The sequence below is a fragment of the Apus apus genome, chromosome 2 (assembly GCF_020740795.1).
Source record: "Apus apus isolate bApuApu2 chromosome 2, bApuApu2.pri.cur, whole genome shotgun sequence".
Lineage (NCBI taxonomy): Eukaryota > Metazoa > Chordata > Aves > Apodiformes > Apodidae > Apus > Apus apus.
The window spans coordinates 29357019-29382874 of record NC_067283.1 but is presented as its reverse complement, the minus strand read 5'-3'; the positions used below and the strand labels follow the sequence as shown (position 1 = coordinate 29382874).

Sequence of the window (25856 nt, the reverse complement as noted above, 5' to 3'; positions counted from 1 at the left end):
AACAAAGCCTTCTTTCAAAATCCAGTCACGTTTGCACCTACATATAATATTATAGGCAATATCCAAGCCATTAAAAGCAATGAAATTAATTGTTAAGGAATAAATGTTACACTTCCTATTTAATAAACATAAATACATTATTCTTTAGCACAAAGAAATTAAACTTTAATCATAACATGAAAACCTTTACTCTGATCTGTGGGTACTTTATAGGGCTTTTATTTTAATCCTTTAATTCCAGTAATTAAGCCCCTATTTTTAGATAATGTTGTTATCCAGGCATATACTACAGTATCCATAGTTAATGAGGAGCGCCCAGATACCTCCTTTAGTGCCGCATGGGCTGACATGATTTACAGCATGTGCCTTTACTTGCCTTGTACTTTGCCTTAAGTCATGAGAAACTGAGTCCTAGATTTACTTGAGGTCCAGAATCTTACAACTAATATATCCCAAGCTTCTAACTCTACATTCTGAAATTGCAAATTAATTTATGTCATATGAGAGAGGCTTAGGTAATTGGAAATATTTTATTTAGGAGTTTAGCCAATTCTCCTAACCCTGTAAAAAAAAAATTCAACACTGCTGTTCAAAACTATTTTTTTAATAATTACCTGAAAGGTAATCCTTTCAACCAACATTCCAGCCCCTGATTAAATAACCTGTAGTTCTTATCTTTGCTGATTATATAACTGAAGTGATTTTAAGTACTTAATGTATCTAATAAAGAGCCTCTGTCACCATCTCCATCACTTCCTCTTTATTTTGTTTGAATGTAGTTTCCTGGCTCATGTCTGTGTATTTTCATGTGAATCATCAGACTGCTTTGTGGTCTGATTTCAAGTCTTGTGTTTATTGCAATGGGTTACATAGCCCTGTCTAAGAAATGTGCAAAGCTAGAAGTATTTCTAAATTTATAGTATGTAGTAAAGTACAAAAATAAGATCAATCCTGTGGATATCCCTCAGTTAAAGTTCTTACTGACCTCTGATGTATATCTTCATTTTATTAATGCAGGATATATTCTTCCAAAGAAAATATTTTTAAATGCTATTTTTAATAATGCAGAGCACTTCATGCAATGCATTTGCTTGATAATTCTATGACAGATGCAGTTATATGATAGTACCTATTCTTAAAACTGCATTGTTGCTAACATTGCCTTCAGGGTAATTTTGAGATTTAGTTAGTTGTAAAATAATAACTAGTGCTTCTTCTTATTTCACCTGATAAGAACATATGTATGTAATAAAAATTAAGAAGTATTTGTCTTAGTATCAAATCTCTTTAGCACTGGTATACCTAACTTATATTTTCCCTTTTTATTTATTTAATTGTATTTTATTTTAAATATAAATTTTATCTTTATATTTTGTATTATATGCTTGTACCCAAAATATGGATTTTTTCCAGTATCTTTTGTGTGTATGTGTGTGTGTCTTTAAAGACATTATAAGAAAGAAGTACTAAACAAAAAACATCAAGTATGTTGGCTGACTTGGTGGTTTACAGGGAATGTCTGTTGCTTATTCTGATAAGTGACACTGTTACTATTGAGGGCAAATTTAGCTGAAAGATAAAAGCAGTTTAAAGCGATATTGCCTGATTTTCCCTCACCGTGCTTTGTAGTCTGCCTAAGATGAGGTCTGATGTGGTTTGGGAGTACTGTTTTGGTCATTTATGTCTTTTGAGACTAAATAATATAATTTCTTATGTTCTTGCCCTTCCTAAGACAGGCTTACTCATTTTAGGATAATGCCATGTACTAGCATGGAACTGAAAGAATATCTCTCTGTCTTCTCTTGTAAATATATTGCTGAATGATTGGTGACTATTGATCTACATCTGCTTCTGAAGAAGAGTAGAAACTATTCATTTGCTGTCTCACCAGTGGTCAGAGTCTAGTATCCTGCTTTCAGCTTTTTCCTTTGTCAGACAGAGAAATTGTGGGAACTTAAAACACGTTGCTAACCTGGTCCGACAAAACCTGTTTGTATTTATTTAGGCCTCTACTCAGCGTTTCTGGAAACACATATTGTATATAAGTTACCTGTCTCTGTTGAGTCCTGCAATGTTCAGCTCTTATTTGGGTAAAAGGGTTCAGATCAACATCAAGATCATAAGGTATGTGGCAAACTGTTGGCTAAAGGATCAGAATACCCCCATCTTTCAGCTCAAAAGGCCCAGGAAAAGTCTCTGAGGAAACTTAAGACAGGATACAAGACAGGCAAAGAACCATGTGGGGAACAATGTCATTTTATATATCTCAAAGTTTTAATGAACAGTAATTGCAGAATTCTTATTTCATTTGCTGCTCAGTGATTGTGAAGATGAGCCAGATGCTTGTGGCGTGTTGGTAAGTCATGGCATAAAATAATTCACAATGTAAAAAGCAGAAAATCATTGGACATAAAAACTGTTACCAAGTAATTACTTGGAATTTATTAGGCTTGGAAAATTTTCAAATTATATCCGGTTTCAAGCCCTGGAAGTGTGCTTAGATACGCAAACAATATTTTTTTCTTAGGTTATGAAATTAATACAGTATTTAAGCATAATATTGAATTCACATAAAATTGTTTTCCTGATGTACCTGAAATTCAGGACAAAGGTATCATTTGAATCCACATGATGTAGATATATATGGTAAAAGCTGCCTAGGATTTTAATTTCGTACTCAGAAGAAGAGGCCAGGCCATCTTTTAGATTTGCCATTTTTTGTTCAAATTAGACTTAGAGGATAGCTGCAAGTAATGTGGTTTCCTGGTTCTTGAGAAACTTTCAGTTAGGCTTTTTTTAATAAAGATTTGTCCATATGAGGAACAGCAAGGTCTGTTAACCTTTCTTGCAGCGTGCTATTTCTGAGCCAATTATGAAGATGTCTAAAGGCATCAAATGCTCTTTGGAACAGTAACTTGTGATTTGGGAGTATAATGGCCAACCGAAGAACTTTCTCTGTGGTTAGAATATTTGTGCTCACAATATATTAAAAACAAGGGCAGCATTGATTTTTTTTTTTTTTTTTATGATCTAAAATACTTCTTGGATCTTTTCTGTTAGTTATGGTGATAAATTAATAACTACAGTGGCAGCAGAAGTAGCAGAAGATTCTTAAGTTATTTGGATTTTGATAGTAAAGCCTTGAAGGCTGTGTTAAGCTGTCAATCTAGTTCCTTATCAGGAGTTTGTTGATGTTCAAAGAAAGAAAAAAATAGTGTGTTAATCAAAGAAATGTGTTCTTTCTGGTATAAGGCATCTGACAACTCACTCTGAATGAAATCTTCAATATGTTTAGCTGCTTTCATAGAGAACTGCAGTGCAAATGTTCTGTGAAAGTGGCTTGGGAGCATAAATTTAATTGTCAAATTGTTGTGGAGTTCTAAAAATTAAACCCAAATGGGGTTGACCTAGATGAGTAGGACTTGTGCTTCATAAAACGTTGCGACAGCAAAGCTGCCCGCCAGCCGGGCCACTGCACCCATGGGACTGTTTTTATACCGGCTTCATAGTGAGGGCACTCAGCCAGGACGGATGACATTGGGGTTCAGTTTCCCCCTTCTGAAAAGGAGTAATCAGACGCACTCTGTTACTTATTTGGAAAGTGTTTTAATCACTAAACAACAAGATAGCAGCTGCACTACAGTGCAACTACCAATGCCACAGTTTGCAGTTATAGCAAAGGCAGAAAACAAGTAAGCAGGTGGGAATTTGACTCTGTCACCAGGTTGCCAAGGCACTAGACTTGTGAAGAGACATTTTTGTACTGTTTGAAGTCTGGTAAAAGACTAAGTTTTTAATTACTAACAACATTTATCCACTACTTTATTCACATTAACAAAATTAGTTCTGCTACAAAGGTGATGGTTTATGGGTAGCATCCTGATGTCTGCGTAGCAGATCAAGAGATTCTCAACTGAATTTTTCAATATAGAATAAGAAAACTAATCTAATTTAAAGTATTTGTAATCTGGCATAATTTGTAAGTGCACACAATAGTCTTCCTTCTATCTTTCAAAACTCCTTTGACATTACCTACAATGCCAAAAGACACTAAAGCTGGAGGGTATTTAGGCTTGATGCAAAACGGTCCCTGTAACAGAGACATGTTAGACACAGCAAGCATTGCCAAAGAGGCAACTGCTTAGAGTTACAGAAAAAAAGATGCCTGTCAGGGCTATTCTGACCCTTCTCTGACTCTGCCAGTTTCTCAAAATCATTCATGGACAGTCACCCCTGACCTCCTGCATAATGAGCTGCAGGTCTGTTTCTAGGCTGGATGCCACTGCAGCATTTGTGTGGAGCACACAACCACACATTCTGCTGTGGTTTAGAGTAGATTTAGACTACCTCAAGCACAAAGCAATTCCCTGCGACTGTCTTGCTTGTGTTTCCAGAGCCATCTCAATTAGCACTAGCTCTGCAATCCTGGAAGTGTGCTCCAGTGCACAGTGGAGATACAGCTGAATTATGGGATAAAAAGTGCAGTGCCGAAGTACACTGGATCACAAGCTAGTAGCCACTAGTCTCCCACATAATACCTTGATCCTTACCAAATGTTTTTTTAGCTGTCTCAAGTGAAGGAAGGCTTTAAGATGAAATTTTAACTTAAAAGTCTGTTCTCACTAAAAGGCTTATTGATCTTTTGCCTATTTTTTCCTTCTTCTGGCATCTTACAGTTGCTCTAGTTTCTATTTCTGCTTTTTACTCTTCTTTTTTCCTTGTCTGTCTTGACTTTACTTTGTTCTTTATAAAATAATCAAGGATACAGATTTCAACACTATACTCTTGGTTAAGAAGGATTTCAATTTTTATTATAAAGCTAAATTAAGAGCTGCTTAATGCTCATGGTTTAGTATTTTAATAAAAAAGGAAACTGAGAAGCTAACAGAGCAAGAGGGAAGTGCTTTTCAGCCATGTCTCTTACTTGAAGTCTTAAGTGTTGCTTTCTTTGGTCTATTTATAATTTTTTTTGAAGTCTTTATTATATAATGTCTGTATTTTTTGTAATACTTTTCTTCTCTATGGAGTTTTAAGATGGTGTACAGCTGCATCTGGTGTACACTTCTGCCAGAATGCTCTTTCACAATTTAAAGTTAAGTAATCAAAGCGTAAGCATGCCAGTTTTAGTAGCCTGAACTGGTAGCACTCTAAAACTGGTGGCCTGGGAAAGGACATAATCAGTTTCTGTGCCAAGATTTTGGTGTACAGTGCAGTCTGTGAGGGCTTCTAGAGGAGCAATCTTCTTTTTTATAACCAAATAAAGATGAAAGTCTAACGCTTCCTGTAAAAAATGGGTCACATTAAGGTTTTGGTAAGTGTTCCTTCCTCACTAAAGTCTGTTCAGAAGTATGAGGCAAGGTATTGATGCCACTGCAGACTGAATAACTGCTCTCCTACTTTTCTAGAATTAATAAATTTCATGCTTTTTTGAGAGCACTCTGAAACACATAACTGTGAATAAGATCTTGTTCTGTTCTCTAAGAATTTAGATTTGGGGATAAGCCCAAACCTGTTGGGAAAAAATTAGTTCTAATAGATCAGCCAGTGTTTCACTGAAATCCTGATCTCTCTGAGAGAGATAAAATTTTTATTTTTCACCTTTTATTACCAGATATGCTTTGGATCTTCACATTTATAAGTTAAAAAAATGCAGAAAGGTATAGTTTATCACTTGACGTTATGGATTGTTTCATGAACTCAAATACTGTCTTGTACATTAAAATTAAGTAACCTTGTGCTATTTCAGACTGATTGTCTTATTTTACGGACTACTGGTAATGCCCCTTGTATAACGTCACAGAATATTGGACGTTTTGATGGCTGTATATACCTTACCCACAAGCCATGGGAGGTGAACTTTTAACTGTATCAGATAATATGTAAGGCAAATCAGTATCTTTATATCTGAGGCTTCTCCTCATAAAGAATATAAATGTTACTGATAACCAGAATGACAGTTTTATGAATTAAATAATTACTGACTCTCATGACCAGTTTGATCTGTCTTTCTGATTACAAGACACACAGGATTTTTTTAAATTTTCTGTGTGGGTAGAATATTCAAAGTTTTACGACAGCTCAAAGCTTTATATTTTTATGACTTTTATATTATTGTATATGGTTAAAAAAAGGAATTATTTAATACATGGAAAGAATGGAAGCCTGAGTTCTCTACCCTGGATGATATTCTTGAATGCCTATGAAGGCAAAGTATCCTGCTATCTGGAAGGAGGAAAAAATGTGGAGCTAGTAAGGCTCCCTCAGATGATAGTGCTGGGCAGAAAATAATTTCCCTGATGTGATAGTATTTTTCCTATGTAAGAGATGGTGAATTTGGATTAATAAATCAGAACCTGCTGAAGCCTCAGTAACAGAAAGGGGGCTTTGCCTCTCCCTCAGGTTTTTTTATCCTCAGAGCTGCAGTGCTTGTTTGAATCATAGAATCATCAAATGATTTAGCTTGGAAAATACCTTTAAGATCATCAAGTCCAACCACAGCCAAGTTCACCAGCACACTATGTCCCTAAGCACCATGAGACAGTCCCAGCTTTGACATCCTGACAAAGACTCCCCTTCTCCCTCTGTAATGCTTAAGTAAAGTACAAGTTGCCTTAATACTAAGTTAGGTTATGAGTAAGGGGCTTGGGGTTTTGCTTTGTTTTTTTGTTGGTGGTTTTTTAAATCTGCAGTGGTGAATGTTTGTTTATGTGAGGTAGAGCAACTGGTCTGCTTGAAACTGGTAAATGCAGATTAGGTCTGTCCAAGAGCTTCTTCATTCTGCTGTCCTGCTGCCAGGGTGGAACTCCAGCAGGTAACATTGAAAACCATGGCTAGAATTGCAAAAGTAAGAAGAGCACTTGCCTGAGATGTTGGAAATTAAACTCAAGCCTTTAGTGCAAATATACACACAAACTGTGTTGCCTAAATCCCAGGTGATGTACATTGACTCACCGGAGATAGTTAATAAGGGGTAGCTAAGTATGTTTTCTTATGTAGCTTTAAGCTGATATTCAGTCTGTTAGTTAAAAACTTTCTAGATGAAAATTCCATTAAAATTGGCTTCATTTTTTTGTAGTTTTGGTTTCACTGAATGATATAGCTTAATCAAAGAGAGCTAAAAAATATTCATGATAGCTCTACATGGAAGTTGTTATATGTATCCTGAGAGGGGAAAAAAAACAAAGGCAACAACCTGCACTGCGGTTTTTGACTGCAATAACCAGCGAATGAACATCTTTATTTACTGGTGAGCCCAACTGGATTTCATAATTACAGGCCAGACAAGTATGACATTGTACATGCTTACAAGCCGTATTCCTGTATGTATTCACAAGCTGTGACATTTAGTGATTACTGTGCAGAAGGTCTTTGAAGATTGGGAGGTGAAATTTTTTTGTTAGGGAGAACGGTATTTTATATAATGATGTATTAAACATTTCTGTCAAGATTTCCACTTCTCATGCCATAGATCAGTCTAAAGATTACTTCCAGTGGCATCTATGGGAAGTCTTCAGATCATGCTTGGGATTCTTTTGTCTTCTAGGTTGAAATATAGAATGTGAATTTTCTGTTTTACAGAAAAAATGTGTCCTTGCTCATGCAGGGAGGTTGGTACTAGATGATGTTTAAAGGTCCCTTCCAACTGAAACCATTCTATGATTCTATGATACGATTCTATAAAAAAGAGATAGACACAGTGAGATGTCAATTTTGTCCCCAAAGTTTATTATTTAGATCAAAAAAGGAAAAAAGAATACATTATTTCGCATTTAGTATACACTTTCTACATTGGAAACTAGTGAAAATAGTTTAAATGTTTGCTAAATTATAGTTCATAGTAATAAAAACGCACACAGAACCAATTTGTTTCTTACAGTTTTAGAATCAGTTGATATCCTCATTTGTACTTCATAATCCACCACAGTGAAGGCTTAATACACCATTAAAGAAACGGTGGGAAGTTAATATGTAATGGTGTGAGGGCTTTTATTTTTTCCTTAATACAATGAAGCTTCTAACAATTTTATTTGCAAAGAAGATGATTATTTAATAAAGTGACAAACTGTCCCACTGATAGGATACATTAATTTTCTTCTAAAGCTGTTTCTTGTACTCCATAAGAAGGTGATAATTAGGTTTGCAGATTAGAATAACATAATCAGACCACTTGTGTGGATGCTTGTTAAAATATATTTTCCTCTTCATATAAGCCTCATAATAATTAAAAACTGTTTAAAAAGAGAACCATTCTTTTTCAGCATGGACTTTTTAAATGAATCCTAATAATATATCAAGTTATTCTTAAGCTAATTCAACTTTTTAAAAGGTTAATATTTGAAAAAGAATATGGGAAGTGATTAACTGATGAGTTTCGGTATTAGCATTAGGTTTTGCAGGAACACCTACAGTATAAAACAGCGCTCATTCATATCCTGATTTAATTTCTTCCACTGTCACTCCTGATTGTTCCATTTAATCTTTTTTAAGTCATATAAAATTATCTTGTATGTGTAAATTAACAATCATTTTCTAATTCCACTGCAAACTTCCAGCACTGTCAGAAAATAAAAAAAGTACTGGCAGTGATTAATTCTCTATTTTAAACAAAACTAAATGCAGTTACTGTTGAGGTAGAGCACACACACCCTGGGTTTTTTGGTAAGTCTAGACTCAAATAAAGCAATGAATGTGAATGTAACAATGAATGTGAAATGAGTGGTTCACATCTAAGCAATCAAGTCTCATGTCTGTCACAATTGGATCAGTGCAATATCCACTGACCTTAAGTTTTAAAACACTGAAGCCAATTTCCTTTGCTTGGGATTCATGCAGTATTAAATGTCTTTTAAAACTGACTTCCATGCCTAAGCCCAAGATGGGAAGTGTGGAAGCTAAGACCATTTAAAGTGCCTTTAAGTGTTCCAGTTCCATCACTTTTAACAAGATTGAGAATTTCTTTTGTAGAGTTGGACAAAGTCATTGTAGGTGGAGGGGAAGAGGATTTTTTGTTATTTTGGGTTTGTTTTTATTTACAACAGATGTGAAATTAGTCTTATACTAAAGAACAAAAACTGTTTTTCCAAATATACCTTCGTATTTCATCAGTGTGTTGCAAACTTTCAAGGTCTGAGATGTTTCATTACAGCAGCTATGATCAGTGTGTTGATAAAGGAGCTCTGATTTCAACCCTAAAAGAACGGCATGTTCTGGCTAAGAATTATTTCAATTTCAAATAACTGAATGCAGAAAAAAGTGTTACCTTGGCAAGGGCTCACTGAGTTATTAAATATTCCAGTAATCTAATTTGTACATACATTCTTGTAAGCTCTACTTTGTGTGCACAGTTCCATATATATATTTGATATACCAGCTTAATCAAATTCAGGTTGCTGTGGGGACGTTTTTTATGGACAAGTGAAAAATAATCAGTTTCTTTTTATTACCATTATGGAAGAAGTGGAAGAATATTTTTTCTAGTGTGCTAAATATACATACCAAAGGGACAAATGTTAAGTCATTTACAGAAAAGAATGCAATACTGACTAATTTAACAGCACTAGATTAATATAGTATACTCATTCATGAAGGGATTTATAAAATATATTTTTAATATAATTAAGTCTTTTTTTTTTTTTAATCCTTAGATATTAACCAAATTTTCTTATCATTTGAAGTAGATCATCTGACGAGGATTACCTTGTGTTCTTGCCCAGAGATGGATCAATAATGGCTATGTAAGACTACAGGTCAGCAATTTAGACATGAATGACCAGAGTTTTCCCTTTCTAAGTAGACCATTCAACAACAATCATAAAGCTAAATAGCTACTTCAGTGTGTAACATTTTTTTCTAGATATTTTTGGTTGGACAGGAAGTGCTTATAAGACATTAAAAAAACTGAGTTTTTTAAAAAGATATCTGAACTATGTAATTCCCCAAGGCAACAGCCATTAACTGAAAATGCTTCTTTTTTCATGTTGAGGGAAGGGGTAATATAGGTGGGGTGTTCTAGTTATAAGTACTGAATCTTGATCTCCAGAATCCAAAGCCTGATGAGGTGTACTCCAGGCTTTCCCATTAGAACTTTTGTCTTTTGTAAGTATGCAGACAGCATAAGAACAGCAGGAGTACCCAGTCAAATCCTGTCTAAAGGATTCTGAACATAAGCTATCTACAAAATTCCATAACTTAAACATTACTGGAAAGCAAAGGATATTTCATCCATTTTATGTATTCTAGAAACACATGCAGTAGTGAAAAATGTGATGTAATTTGAGAAAAGAGTTGATGAAATATAAATATATAGTAAGCATTCTCCCTTGACCTGTCTTTCAACAAACTTACTAATTATGTTTTGTTTCCTCTATTGATTTCATAGCTATCCAGAGTCCCTATGCTTGCCACAGAGGGCAAGCGTAGTGGGCTTTCCTAAATGAAAAAATATTAATCATTAGCAAAATTATTATGGGACTTTAAATGTTAAAAATGTCTTAGAGAGTCATAAAGGTTAGAAAGTTTAGCAGGTCACCACATCTTTTCCTTATTACTCAGATTTTAAAGCATTCAAGTGTTAACCTTTTGAAAAGGAGGGGTGAAAAAGAGGCCAGATGATTGGGAGATACTTAATTATCTGTTTCTTTAAAGAAGATATAGTCAGTTCCAACCTCATTCAGCGGCCAGCGTTTTCATAAGACTGCTGGGGAGAGCTCCTATGAATGCCCAATTGCATGGCCCTAATTTGAGATGAAATAATGCATCTAACTATACTGTTATCTATAATTGATGAGTACTTACGAGTATAATTCATTGAAGTCTCACCTCTGGCCCAACGTCTGCCTCTCCAGGAAGCAAGAGTAATAGCACTTTTCTTTCTGGTTTTATCCAAATCATTGTGTGAGCTTTATAGGGGGTTTAAGCAGTAAATTGTACACAATAAGTATATAGAAGAAGCCTAGCATGAAGTAGAGCCTTTTAATAACAGCGTCTGCATTTGTTTGTTTTCTTTTTCCTTCTTTAAGAATGTGTATATACAAAAAAATGACTTGGTTTGATCCCCTGCTAAGACTTAAGCTTTTCTTCGAATGTCATCTATTTTCTAGAACTGTAAAAAATTGAAGAGCTTTGCCCTTTTGACCTGCTAATACATCTCAGTCACAGTTCACTGAGAAGCTGTGACAACATACACTCTGATAACAAGGCCGACTGCTACATCCCCTTTTTTTTTAATCTCATCTATATCAGCAATACTGTGACACAACTCATCAGATTGGGAAGAATGTAATAAATTTATGAGATTTCACATAATTAAACTAGTCAACTGTGAATATATCAAAAGGGACATTTTATGTTGCTCATCTGGATTTTTCATTCCAGTTTTGTGTGTAACAAATTATTTAATATCTGTATTATTGGATGATTGCGTATAATACTATTTCTAGATTAAGTAAGCCTCTGTCATTTGTAGAGGCCAACAAATGTGGTGATATACCAGTAAGATTCTATATATCATGGTCTTCTCCTGCCTCTGTTCTGCAGACTCTAGAGGCACAAAAAGCAGCATCGGTGCTGTGGTTCGCTTGTACAGAGGCGTGTGTATGAACAAGACCCAAGAAGAGATCATAGACACCACGTGACATTCACTCTTTTCATGAGCGTACAAAGTTCAGAGGGAAAGAGCTTGTGGGTAGTGGTTCACCTGGCAGCACTCACTAATCAGTAGTCTTTTAGAGTTGTCTAGGTTCAAAATCCACGTGATTTTAACTGTTCATTCTATTTTCTATTAATGTAGTGTAACATTCTAAGGTTTTTATTTTAGGGATTACAAATTTACCTAGGGATAAAAAAGTTTACCTTTATGTAGTTTGTCCTAATTCAAAAAGATGGCAATTGCATTAAGGGCATTTCCATTTAATCAAAGTAAGTCTTTATGTACTGACTTGTAAAAAGAAAAAAAAATATTCAAACCTATAAAAATTGCCTTGACCACTAGTTTAAGGAAAAAGATACATAATCATCTCTCCATAAAATTAAGGCATGTGCTGTACAATGTATTGTTAAAATTTCTGCTGAACACCCATCACTTGATCAACTGCTGATGAGGACAGTTGATTTGTTTCTGTCTCTGGACTGGAGGGAGGGCGTTCTACCTCTACCACGTCTTGTTGGTTCAGGTCTTGTTTTTAAGAATTCCCTGGAAACAAGACATAATTATTTTTTATATATGAATCCCACTGAAAATCCATTATTTGTTCCATTTTCTATTTATATTGGGGTTAGAAGATTTGCACTTTTTTTTTTTTTTTTTTTCTAGTCAATGTTAATATTGAAAGTAGTTATTATAACTCTGTGTGTGAATTTCTTTTGATTCAGCAGGAGTAACCTTGATAAAATGCTCAGTTTTGCAAAGGTGCCCTTTCAAAATGCAAATTAACACAATTACCTTAGTTGAAAACATATTTTGGAGGTATGCAATCAAAATAATAAACTAGTTAAATAAAGCTTGCATGTGCAATCACATTTGGTAAATAAAAAATATTTTCTAATGAGAAACTTGATACGATTTGCTTCATGCAGTTTTTAATTCAGGTTGTACATGCTTTCAGTTTTATGCCATTGTAAGGGTGGGTCCGTCTCTCCTCATAGTGGCAAAGTAGGAGATAAAAAGACAGCAATTCCAGAAATGGCTTAAACAACATGTCTGGAGAAAAAAAAAAAATCAATGCATAATATCCAGGTCTTCCTCTTCACCCACACTCCACAAAATAATTATGTGGGACAGCAGGACAGGAGGGGATTAAGTTAGCACTCAGCAAACAGCAGATGCACAGGCTCAACTTCATTCTTCACAATCCCCAGTCTGAGATGCAGAGCAAATAATGCTTCTTAGAGAGGGAGAAAGTACATAATTATTGTGATTAACCCCACAGCAGTTCATCTTCAGATGAAGCTAAAGCAGGCAAAGAGTCTTCACAGTGGCTCCTAGAGAGCTGCAGGAAGAGGAACATTCCTTTGGATTTGGACACTGCACAGCAGTGGTGCCAGGACTCTGCTTTCTATATGGGTGCAAATCTGTCCCTTTATGCCTTCTGGGGAGTCATAAAACAATTTGGAAATATAATGCACAAAACATATTTGTAGTGAATTTCCCAGCAAGTATTTTAAGCTGTGAAAGAAAAGAAGTGTGAATATAGTGAATATTCTCTTGCAGGACCTGCTCTGATGTTTTTTGTTTGGTTGGGTTTGTTTGGTTTGGTTTTGGTGTTTGTTTGTTTTTTTCTTTTCATGTAAGGTATTTCGTTACTTTAGGTGTTGGGTTTTTTTTAATAGTCTTACTGATCATCTCATCCCATTTATTTTAAATGGCAATTTAGAATATGCACAATTTTGGTGTTACAGTCAGATCTGTAATCTGGGTTGCCCTACTTGTCTAATAACATTACCAACAGAGTTTATTACTGGTTTGGCTACAGAAAGCTAATTCCTTGTAAATATAAAATAGGAATCCTAATGAAGCTGCTGATCTGCCATGTGAGCTTTGATAATGAACGTGACAGGGAGGGAGTTCATCATATTGAGTCAGAAGGAAAACACATCTTGTAATATCTGATAGACAACGTGAGTTGACTAGATTATAGGATAACAAAAATTTTCCTTTTGTTTTTATGGAAACTGTCAGAGTAAGAAATGCAGGATTTCCTCTCTCCGTAACCTGTGCTGGTTAGGGAATCTGCTTTGTTTGATTATCCCAGATATTCACATTCTCATTAAATATCCATCCAAAGGTTTATTGTGGATAGCAGAGTTAAATCTATTCGTTTTCAATTTCTTTTTACTATAGTAATGAAAACATTTTTAATAAAGTATTCAGAAAGAATAACCTGAGGGAGTAGTTCAGACCCTCCTGACTTAGAACTGGCAATCCACAGAATGAGATTGCATTTAAGCAAATGGATGGAAGATGGAGATCAAGAGCTAACATTATAGTCTAGTTGCAATTTCTAGTCCAGAAAGTCTCTAAACTACTGATGGACAGAAATTAGAGGTAAAAATCTAGAAGGGAAGTGTTGCTCTGTTTGTTGTGGGTTTTTTTGATATTTATGAAGATAGGAACTGAAGGAAACATCTGGAACATCAAAGTCAGTCGATTGCTATCACAGATGAAAATGCAATAAAATTACTCAAATATGTCCACAGGTCATCAGATCCAGAGTACTATTACATACTTCCATACCTGCTACCAGAAATTTAAGACAAGTAATAAGAGACCCCAAATTATGCTGTGCAACAGAAAGAATACAGATGTGATCAGAAACACCAGCAGTCCTATATCCCTACAATAGGAGGAATTAAAAATCTAACTGACCAACAGCAACAACAAACACAGGTAACCACAAAAACCCAGCCAGGTGAACCCAGAAGGAAGACTGTGGTCAGTGCTGCTACGATATCAATAAAATCCCCACTGCTTCTGTCCTGAAGTAAAAATTCCCAGGTTAATGATTGATTTAAGTTTTGATTGTGTGAACAAGAGTGCCACTTCAAGCAACTTGGTGGCATCTGGAATGCTGGCAAATATCTAACCTAAATCTTTATTTATCTATGGCCAATATATAGTCAGAAAATGAAAGGGAAGGAGCAGCTCACCAGCTGATAAGGGTTACATATGTTAAATATCAAGGAAAAAAAAAATCTTCAGAGAAGTCCTAGTTGTTTGTTACGAACATACCCTAGAGATGTCATGGATATATCACAGATGTCTGTATTTTTAAATTAAATTGTTAATTTTAAATTAGTCGTATCAAAGTTCCCTCTATCATTTTACTTTAAGCTAATGTGGACATTTCACTCTTATGGTAGGAGAAGAAAATGGGAGTTTACATGAAGAAATTAAAAGGAGGCTTTTACTGAAGTTATTATTTTAAATTATGACACTCAAAACTGAAGGCAGTGGCTGACCTTTGTTGATAAAAGAAGAGAAAGGTAGCATGTACTTATTAAATCCTATTAAACAAAATCTTAATTAAATTATATTGCATTTAATTTCTTAAAATATTATTTCAGCTTCAGGAGTGTAGAATCCAAACCGAGACCAAGAGTATTGCCTGTGGTTTCTGAACTTGTAGAAATCAGCTTTTATTAACACTGCTATATATTTAATGTTGTATTATTAAACTTCTGTAAAACAGATGGCTTTCTTACCACGTGTTCATAGGCTCAGCTGACAGTCATCGCCAGGCCATGCTGCAGTAATGAGGCAGGTCCCAGAGCTTGTCACAGGCAAGCCTGAAATTGTCCACCTCCCCCTTCAAGTCTAGCTTAAAGCTCTGTCAAAGAGCCCCACATGGTCCTGAGCAAAGACCCTGTTCCCCCTTAGGGGAAGTCACTGTCATCTTCTTTCATCCTGTTTAAATATTGACGGAGCCATTCCAGTCTTCTGGTGCTGTTCACAACACCTATCTACCACAATTGAAGAACTAAATTTTTGCATTTTGGTCCCTCTTGGCCTGTATTTGAATGAACCCTACTCACATGTAATTTGATTAAATTGCAGATTCATCTATTCAAGATATACTGAAGTCTTAGTGAAACTATTGAGTATGTGACTTATAAAAAAAAAAAAAAAAAGTCTTTCAGATATTGTGAGGAAATTTTTATGTATGTTCATGATACTTTCCCTGTTACAATCAATCAACGGTATTAATTTTGTTGGAGTAATGCTCACTTATAACCAGTGAAGATCTTGCTTTCCAATAATGAAGTTGCAACTATTTTGACCATCAGATAGAACTTAACCTCTTTTCAAGTGGTGTAGGAATAAATGCTTTTACTGTCCACTGAGATTTATCAGCCATAGCCTTTACAAACAAGCAAATGTCTAGAGGCTGCAAAATATAGCACTTGTAAATAATACATCTGAGATGCTTTTCTAGCAATTCCTTCATTCTTTAGGCAGACTACATATATGTTGTGTCCTGTTTCTGAAAAGTAACTTATGGCTCTATTAATGATAGTACCTCCATGCATGAACATAACGCTAACAAACTGTTCTATGAGCAGCCAAAGTAATGAAGACTGATTTCCTACAGATATATATAGCCTGTGACCCTTCGTGTCCTTGCTGTGACAATCCCGTTTTCACATGTGGGCTAGTTCCACATGCTGATACGTGCTGTGTGACCAATCAGTATTTGCTGTTTTCTGGGCTTTGTTACAAATGGAAAAAATGCCAGACACTTTCTTTAAACTGCAATTATATTGTTTGTGTACATGCCGTGTATCAATGAAAGAAGTAGTTAATTCTTTAAGACCTCATCAACTATTTGATGTTTTACAATTTTAAACTGTTCATTCTCCTCCCCACTCCCCAATATAAATCATTTGTAGCCTTATACAGTCAGATTCAGATAAAAATTGGGATTTGATTGATCCACAGTATTACATCCAATTTAGACATATTGTATGTGATAAAACTGTAAGGCCTTAGAGTAATTGACTCTTGAACATAATGGGTTATAATGCTGTCATTAGATGACTGATTGGTTGTTCTATGCTGTTGCAAAAAAATCCCATGGAAAGAACGTCTGGAAAGTGCAGATGTTCATCCATCGCAACTGGGGGTAGATTTGTTTCTTTTGATGTGTAATTGCAACTGATAATTGTATAGAAAAAAAAAAATAATCAGGATGTGAATGTTTCAGATCTCTTTCTCTTAACATGCTTGACATCTCTATCCTGATGTTGCCTTGTCTCTGACTCCTGACCTTGTATTTGCATGCCCACACAGGAGTAACTCTTTTCAGTTTATCTTGTGTTGTCCATCCTCCCTCTCATCTCACCTACTGAAGTTCTGCTGGCTCTCCTTTTCTCTCAGCCCAGCCCAGGACTCAGCATGTTTCTTACTGTTTGTGTTCCTGTCAGCGAACTGGAATCTAAAAATGCTCTCAGGAAAACCTTGGGCAAGAAGCATCTCCTACTTCTTAAATTTTTGTTTCTGGTCTTGTTAAGCCCTCATCTGTGTCTACGTCTGTCTCCATTTAGTGGTCAGGGCAAATCAAAACACAGAGAACCACATTACTCTCTGTTACTACCACCACCAGTGGCCCCCTGCCCTCCCAAGGAAGCTAGAAAGGGAAAAAAGGAAGAGAGACTTCAGGGTTGGAAACTAGAACAGGTTTAATGGAATAAGGAAGGGATAGTAAGTAGGAAAATAATTAAAAATATACAAATATATGCATGTACAAAACCCAGTGTTAAGGGTAGCTGATAGAAGAGTTTGAAGGTCCCTTGTGGCAGAGCCAACATGGGAAAAAGGGCTAGAACTCTTCTCAGCAACCAATGGAGTCAAGTTCTGCAGAGCACGTGGCAAGCTGAAGACAGAGAGCCAAGAATGTCCTTCCCAGATGTCCACAGAAGAAGAAAGGACCCAGGGCCCAGTGTCCCATCCTTCTGGCATTTTACAGGGTATGGCAGAAAATGGGAGGGAATACTGAGATGTTCCAACCTTTCTCTGTTCTTTCCCCTGGACTTCCCCCAGGGTCTTAAGTAATGCCTTCTCTCTCTCCTGGGCTTGACCATCAGAGGTGGTCACATCAATGCCATAAAATTTGTTTCTGCCCCCTCAAACCGTAACAGTGCCTGTAGACTTACATGTCTATATCAATGTACATCTGCTTGTGAACTGTTTTCCTTTTAATGCTTCCTTGTACCAAGCATATCTACTGAATCTCACATGTGGGCACATCTTAGGACATCTCTATAGTGCATATTTAACCTGAAGTACTTTCTTGTATATGGGAGCTCTTCTAACTTCTGTAAGACTTAATGAGTACATTCATGGGTACATTCAATTGGAAATAACATTGCCTGGCAAAGAAGGAAGAAATAATCTTAACATCCTTTGATATAAAATAGGCTTTCTGTCAATTTGATTGTTTTCAGTCCTGATTTCATTTACTAACCATTTTATAAGACACTGTCTTATTACATATCTCTTTCCCTCCTAAGTATATTTAATATCCTAACTGAAAGATTTCAGTGATTTCCTAAGTTATTTCTTGTTTCCTTTGACATCTGTCATCATAAATTATTTGAACCCTTTTATCATGCAATGAAAAGGGGATGCCCCAGTTTTCAGTTGGGCAAAGTAAGGTAAAAAGCACAGCCAAGTTAATTTGTAATCTGGCTATAACTATAAACTGTCTTGAGTTTACTTAGATTATGAACTCCCATTCAGATCACTCCAGTTCTAATTGACAAGTTATTTTAATGACACTGTCCCTGCTCCTCTACCACTGTCTATAAAAATATTCTGTAACAGTTTTGCTGGTTCTGATACTGCCATTTATCTTATAGATCCAGATTTCCTATTTGTTTCATTTGAGAAGCATAACATACTAAGGTGAGAACTGGTATAACAGGTCATATGAAGTAAGCAGACATAAACTAGCTTAAATGGGACCGAAGCAGTCTTCCTCATTCTTTGATTTATTTTTTTGTTTTTCTTATATTCTGTTATGGATAAACGTATTATTCAGGAATTAAAACTTAGTAAAATAAGGTCACCTAATAAGTAAAATTTTATATGAGCTCTGTACTACTTGTTCAGATTCAACACTTCTGTTAGTATGTTCTGTGAAAGAGAACCTGAAAATTAACTGTTTCCAGATTATAAGTGTTTGAGCATTTGGTTGGTGTCCTGTGGGCAGCTACCTGAGAAAGCAGCAGCATCTTTTCTCTTTGATTGGGTCTGTTCTGGTGGAGTTACCAGCTCATCATCAACCAGTTTGATAAAACCTAACTGAATAAATTGTGTGGCTGCCCTGAAAATTTTCCCTTTCAGTGTTGTTATTGTATGCGATTTATGTAATATATAGAAATACAGAGACACACTTATGAATTACATATATATAAGAGTGCACACACTGGTGCAGTGAGAGAACTTAAAATTCTCTTGCATACTTTCAAGATTCACTGCACTCAGGGAAATTTTGCTACAAATGATAGCAACTATCAAAAAGTTTTGTTTCAGTTCTATTTAACATAATTTTATTTGTGATATTTGTGTACTCATTATATGTGCATTCCATTGAGTAACTGGGTGCATATAGCATTTGTGTATCAAAATAAGAATTCTGTATAGTCTTGAAATATCCCCTCTTCTCCTCCTTTCCTGCAACAGTGTGTATTTTGAGTAACCTTTCTAATTTTCAAGAGAGTGTCACCAAAACTGGGTAGACTCCATTCTGAGAATGCTTATACAAGGGAACCCAAACTCTGAATAACACTAATTTAACTAGAATAGAACATATCAGATCTTGTACATCAGCGTTGTACAATAGTAACACTATGATTGTTTTCTGTGTGAAGTTTCATAATTGTGATTAGACCTAATCACTCTGTTTTGAGCAGCCATACTAATTTCAGATTCTTGTTATAGAGCCATTTTACAGTGTATCCAAAGAAACTAGAAAAAGGCTTTTGCAGAATTTAGAGAAGCTTCTGCGTTTGTAGAGGATGAATTAGGCCCATTTTCTTTGCAGTTGACAAAGTACATTCCTTTTAATCTAGTCATTATAGGGAAAGTCAGCAAAAGCAGGGAGGAAATACAGAGAGATTATAGGAAATGACTGTTTAAAATACATCTGCAAATGAGTAATGCTGGGCTTGTGTTGCAATACCCCATCAATTTTCCTAGTATTGTATGCTACAGATATACTAAACTGTGCATTTCTGTGTCATATTTTTACAGTCTTAAAGGTGTTACTCTATTACCAGACATTATAGCATCATATAATGAGTTCAAGGCATGTGTTTTGAACTTGATTTAATAGAAAAGGTACTGACTTTTTATAGATTCATGCATATTGTTTCATTTATCTTTGTTTAGAGTCCAAGTTCATTGTCTACTTTGGGGAAAAATGTGTCTTGGAAGGTCCTAGAAGTTCAACCAAATTAAGGACTTTGTTCAGAATTAATAATTATATAATAGGCAGAAATAGTTACTTAATTTTTGAGATGTTAGATAGCAATAATGTTGCTTACAATCACAGTAAGATGATCTTTCAATCATTGTTTCTATGGGCACTTGCTTGTTAATGCAGTAGGGGAACTAAGTGTTCCTGCCAATTATCTTATGAAAGTGTCATTGAAAACTCTGACCCATTTTTCAAGAGGTGACTTGTTGTTTCTTTTTTTTTTTTTTCCAAAAGAACAAATCAATTAGTACCATTTACAAATTATTTGCCTCCAAAAACCCATTTAAAAATCAATTTTTTTAAGCTTTAAGTCGTTCATGCCTGCATTTTATTGAAAACTCAAAAATAGATACCTATTTTTCATTATTAAGTTTTGTGAACAAATTCATCCCTAGCCCAACTTTTAGTGGCAAGTTTAAATGTAGAACATATTTTCAAGAGTGAAGAATAATAATTTACTGATAAGGAAAAGGCAGATTGTAGTGTATCTTTCACTGTAGTGAATCTTGACAAATAGTACTGTTGTACTATTTGATAGATCTAGCTGAAGAAACTGTAGGAAAAAGAATATAGGGTTCCAGGACAAAATGCCAAATATCTGTGAAGACAGACTATTTTTAAATAAAAACAATGTTCACTCAAGTCCAAAGCTCCCTCTTTTAAAGCTAGAAATAAACATCTGTTCGTTTTTCCATTGTAAACCTTCATTTTTATGGGTTTATAATAGGGTCATAAAAAGTCATTCTTTGCTGAAACTTGACATCATAAAAGGCTAGGAAAGTCCTTTGGGTATGTAATAAATAGATTAAAGGATGATGGAAAGGTATGTTTGTGGTACAAGCACACCAAAACACACAGAAAATCTCACCCCATTGTCCGTTTCACTTGTACCCTTTAATCATAGTTCAAAGCTAAGCAAAATTTCTTCTTTGAAAAGTGTACTTACGGATTCAGGAGGCACTTGTCCAATTCCATCCCAAAGTAAAGGGAGAAAAGTCAGGAGGAGTGAAATCCTATGAGGATCTGGGCTCCATCAGCAGAGAATGCCTGGAGTTCATAAGACCTCTCGCAGAACTTAATCAATTTTTGGCCCAATGTATCTTCAAACCTTGCATGCCACTTTGTTGCTTCTTTCCTAGTTCTAGTACATTAAAAGTCATAGACATATAAATAATACAAATTTTATTAAAAACTAGAGACTTAGTATCTGCCTTGCCTTGCTGGTAAAACATAGATTTACAAAAGTAAACAAATCAAAAATACATGTTCATGATACAAAAGCATTGTAACCCAGTTGAGAAAATTTGTGATGGTGAGTTTTCTTACATACAAAATGACAGCATAGGCTACTCTCCCTGGAATGTCAATATCTAAAATGTATTTGTCTTTGTTTGGTTCTTTTTAGTTCTAGATGCAAAAGCGAAAAAATACATGCCGTTTTCAAGAACTTATGAATTCTTTTAAGAAATCACTGGCTACTGTTACATGGACTGTTTTCCTTAGGTGTGATCTTGCATTGACTCAAAGTAAGTGGGAGAGAGATGGAAAAGCACATCACTGGTGCTATTTTTAACTCTTCAGACATGATTCTAGCAAGCAACTACCAATAACTCAATTAAGTTTAGCCCTATATAAGCCAAGCGAAGTCCTTGAGTTCTTAGTCTGTAATAATTTTTTAGATTCAGTTACCAAACTACTTAGATCATGAATGGAGGCAGATCTGTTAGAACTACATAATCACAAAGTTCAATTTGAACCATCACTAATGTGAGCAAAAAGAGTAACAGATGGAATCAGCTGAAGATAAGGGGCTTATCTGGCTCCCGTTTTTAAGTGGTTGACCTAAGTACTGTTAGTCTCAAAGCCCTGGAAACATGCACGTGGAGAAGGCAAGTAATTCTATTATAAATTCAGCTTCATTGGGATGTCCCTCTTTTTTTTTTCTTTTTCTTTTTTTTTTTTTTTTAAACATATGTAATTACGCTTTATCTTCATTCACTGTTTTTAAGTATAAAATTTTAAACCTTATCACTCTGAATTTATGTACATTTTTTACATACTGTTTCTTAGTAACCTCCATGTGTATCCACTTAAAGGGTGTTATATGATTAAAGTTTATTAAAATCAGTTGCATGAAAGAGACACTGATAATTTTAGACTTATTTTTATGATCCTTTTGTTTATGATGGCTGATGTACTTGTGAATTACTATGTGGTAAGGACCGATATGATATTCACAGTGTATTTTCAAAGAAAGAGGCTTCTTCACTACTTAATATTAGAACTACTTCAGATGGTGAATCGTACATGAACATCAGAAAGGTGGGTGCAAAAGAAACTCCTGTTTGATACAAAGGACATAATTGTTTAATCTCATTGGCAGTTTCTCAAGCAATTCCACTATGGAAAGACTTGTTAAGGCAACCTTTTTGGTGATGGTAAGCGAGACTACCAGCTATAGCTTCAGATAGACTGGGTTGCCATTATGCGCATTTGAAATGCTAATCCAACAAAATACATATTTAGATGATGACACACGATGATTTAAAATTCATAGCTAAGCACTGTTAAGATGAGGCTCATACCAGAATCAGAATGTGGCTCTTCCTTCCTATAACTGCATTTCTGATTATGAATCTACCAGAAGACAGACACCTCAAATGAGAAATGAGAAGTCGTCCGATTGGAGAAATATTTGATAAAGAAGTTGTTTTTATGTAGAGTTAACATATGTTTTTCCCATAGTTAATTCCAGTTCCCAGTTCAGTGCAATGTAATGTAACTATTTAATAACAAAAATAATTAAAATTGCCAGAAGAAAAACTATTAGATACGTGTGACAGATAATAAGATGATATATGGAAATAACCCAGTGGTTAGTTAGTACAGTACAATTTACTGGAGCACTATTTGTTTCATGTTGTTATTCACATCTTCAAATGCTAATTGAATTATTTTTTACTAATGGTATCAAGTTTCCCCCTTCAAAAACTGGTGGGAAAAGAGGAAAGTAGGAACAATTATTTAGATCTGTCATGGTTTGTGTCTGCCAAACAGAAGTGAAGCTAAAGATAGGCTATCTACTCAAGTACGATTGTCTCGATGCTTAAGAAGTATATAGTGCCCAGTAATTCATGGGAGATAAAGGTCTGAATCCTTCTAAAGTAAGTATGTCTAAGATCTGCTTAAATAGATTTTAGGTAAATATAAGAGGTCTCAGTAATATCCATGGCATTTTCCAAAATATCCAGCAAAACCAACGGATTAGTCTCCTGTATTCATTTGACTCTGGAGTTTTTACCTTGCTAGAACATACTTTGTTTTGGAAAGACCATCCTTATTAGCATGGCAAGTTAAGGAAGGGCACTAGAAAAGAGCTCCGGTATATTTTCATTACCAAAGCTGTAGTTTAAGCTGAGTGCCTAAGGATTCAGTAATGCAACTGTAAGCAAATGCTGTTTATGAAGAATAATTAAGCATTTGCTATCCTTCCTTTTTAGTGCTAACCTTTCCAAGGAATTTACTTTTAGTTAAACAATAACAGTTCATTTTGTATCTTTCATATATAGGAGAATCAGAAAGAAAATACTTATTAAGCAAGCTTAAACATGACCATTTGATATTTTATTATTATAGTGTGATTTTCTTCAGAAGAGATATAGATTAGCTTATCCTCACTTAGAGAAGAAAGTGGTTAATGTAATGTGAGATCAGGGTTATTGTATCAGTCATATGAATCTCACAAAAAGCCAAAGGCAGGCAATAGTATGTCCATTTAATGAAACAGTGTTTTTTGTAATGTAGTGAACTAAGGCAAAGAAAGATCTTATGCCAATAAAAATCTCATCAGGTGATAGCTTTGACAGAGCATCTCAGTATCCTTGTCACCCAGAGCAGTCGTAAACAAAATACTGATGAGACAATGATAGTAATTAACATAGTGTTAATGGAACATACGCACTCACAGCTATTTTTCAGCTACAGTGATCTGAATGAATGCCAGGCAGGGCATGTGGCTTAACATCATAACATGCTTCTTCTTTTATTCTCTGTGGTAGCTGTTGGATCTCTTATTTTCAACCACAGATCCTTGCTGTAATCCGATGGTACTAATTTTTGCCCCAAAGAAACTGTGTATCAAATAATAATATTTAGAAATATCTAATGGAGCAGAATCACATACTTTCAAAAGCTGGCTCCTTTTTGAAGCTGGTTTGCCAAGTCAAAATTCTCTCCTTCGTTGTGTTGTTTTAGTATAATAATAGATTATTATTAACGGAGATTACCCCTATCTACAAAATAATCTTTTTTACTGATAAAACTCATGTAAAAAATAATCTGGAGATGTTAGATATAGCAAAAGGCCTCAGAACATTTCCTTCCTTCCAGCCTGCCTTTCTTCCTTTTCCTTTTCTTTCCCTTTCCTTTCCTTTTCTTTCCCTTTCCTGTTTCTTCCTTTTCTTTCCCTTTCCTTTTCTTTCCCTTTCCTGTTTCTTCCTTTCCTTTTCCTTCCTTTCCTCCCTTCTTTCCTCCTTTCTTCCTTCCCTTCCTCCCTCCCTCCCATACATACATACATACATACATGAGTGTTTTTGGCTTTGGCCGATAGCCCAAATGTGTTCCCTGTCTGGGACTTTTGGCATCAGCATTGAAGAAGTGTAGGTCTAGTTTTTCATGGGTAATTTAGGCAAATAATGAAACACATTCCACTGTATTCCTAGGCATGAAGCACAGAAAACTAATATTTGTCTTGATTTCCTACGTCACTACATCATCTCTGATAGTAAAAAGAAATACCACCTCTTTGCCTTTTCTTTGTCAAGGTATTACCTTATTACCTGACTGGCATTTTCTCCATGCAAGTCACAGAATCACAGAATTTTTTGAGGTGGAAGGGGCCTTAAAGATCATTGAGTTCCAACTCCCCTGCATGGGCAGGGACACCTTCCACAATTGTGGCTTGAATCTGTCCAGATGCCACATCTTAATTATTTTCTAATTCTCTTATGCCTCCTTCACCTTGACCTCCTAAATCTCTTTTCTAAAGAACATAGAATCATAGAATCATTAAGGTTGGAAGGGACCTCAAAGATCAAGTTCCAACCCCCTGCCATGAGCAGGGAACCCTACCACTAGACCAGGTTGCACAAAATCTTGTCCAACCTGGTCTTAAAACCTCCAGGGATGGGGCATCAACAACCTCCCTGGGCAAGCCATTCCCGTTCCTCACCACTCTTATAGTGAAGAATTTCTTCCTAATGTCTAACCTAAATCTCCCCTCTCTCAGTTAAAAACCATTACGTCTTGTCCTATCACTATCTTCTCTGGGGCTTTTTGATTGAACGTGTTCAATCAGACATACAGACTCTAAAATAAACTGAAGAATAAATATGAAATAAATGCAAATTGGATGAGAGTATTACACTCTCATGTAACATACAATAATATTGTCCTTATCTTTAGTCCTTAGTGTTCTTCTCTTTTTTTGTATGAACCTTAGCCTGCTCCTTGCAGAAGCTCCCCATGAGAATAGGAGGTCTTACCCAAGGACTTTGTGCAACTGTCCTTGAGTTACAAGTGACTCATTGAGCATTGGCAAATGGTATTGATTTTTTATTTAAAATGTTGGTGTGTTGGAATATTTCTGGTCTCAGTTCTGAGCTCCTGATTATCAGAAAAGCTTGCTTTCAGTTGCAAATGTGTTTATTTGTCTTTATTGTGTTAGATGACATTTTACAGTTACGGTTCGAACACTCCCTTAGGCAAAGTAGCAAGGGACAAATATAAAGTACCCAAATACGTATTTTTTTTTTCCAAATGGCATGCTTTTTGAGGCCTGACACATGATTTTTTAATATTAGATTTGGCAATACTGCAGTTCCA

At 35.4% G+C, this 25856-nt stretch overlaps 1 protein-coding gene across 7 annotated transcripts in view; it reads left to right on the top strand.

The window, feature by feature from the left end:
- The window catches only part of DGKB (diacylglycerol kinase beta), a 356804-nt gene that overhangs the window by 225484 nt on the left and 105464 nt on the right, over nt 1–25856 (top strand). The gene's annotated exons all lie outside the window — the stretch shown is intronic.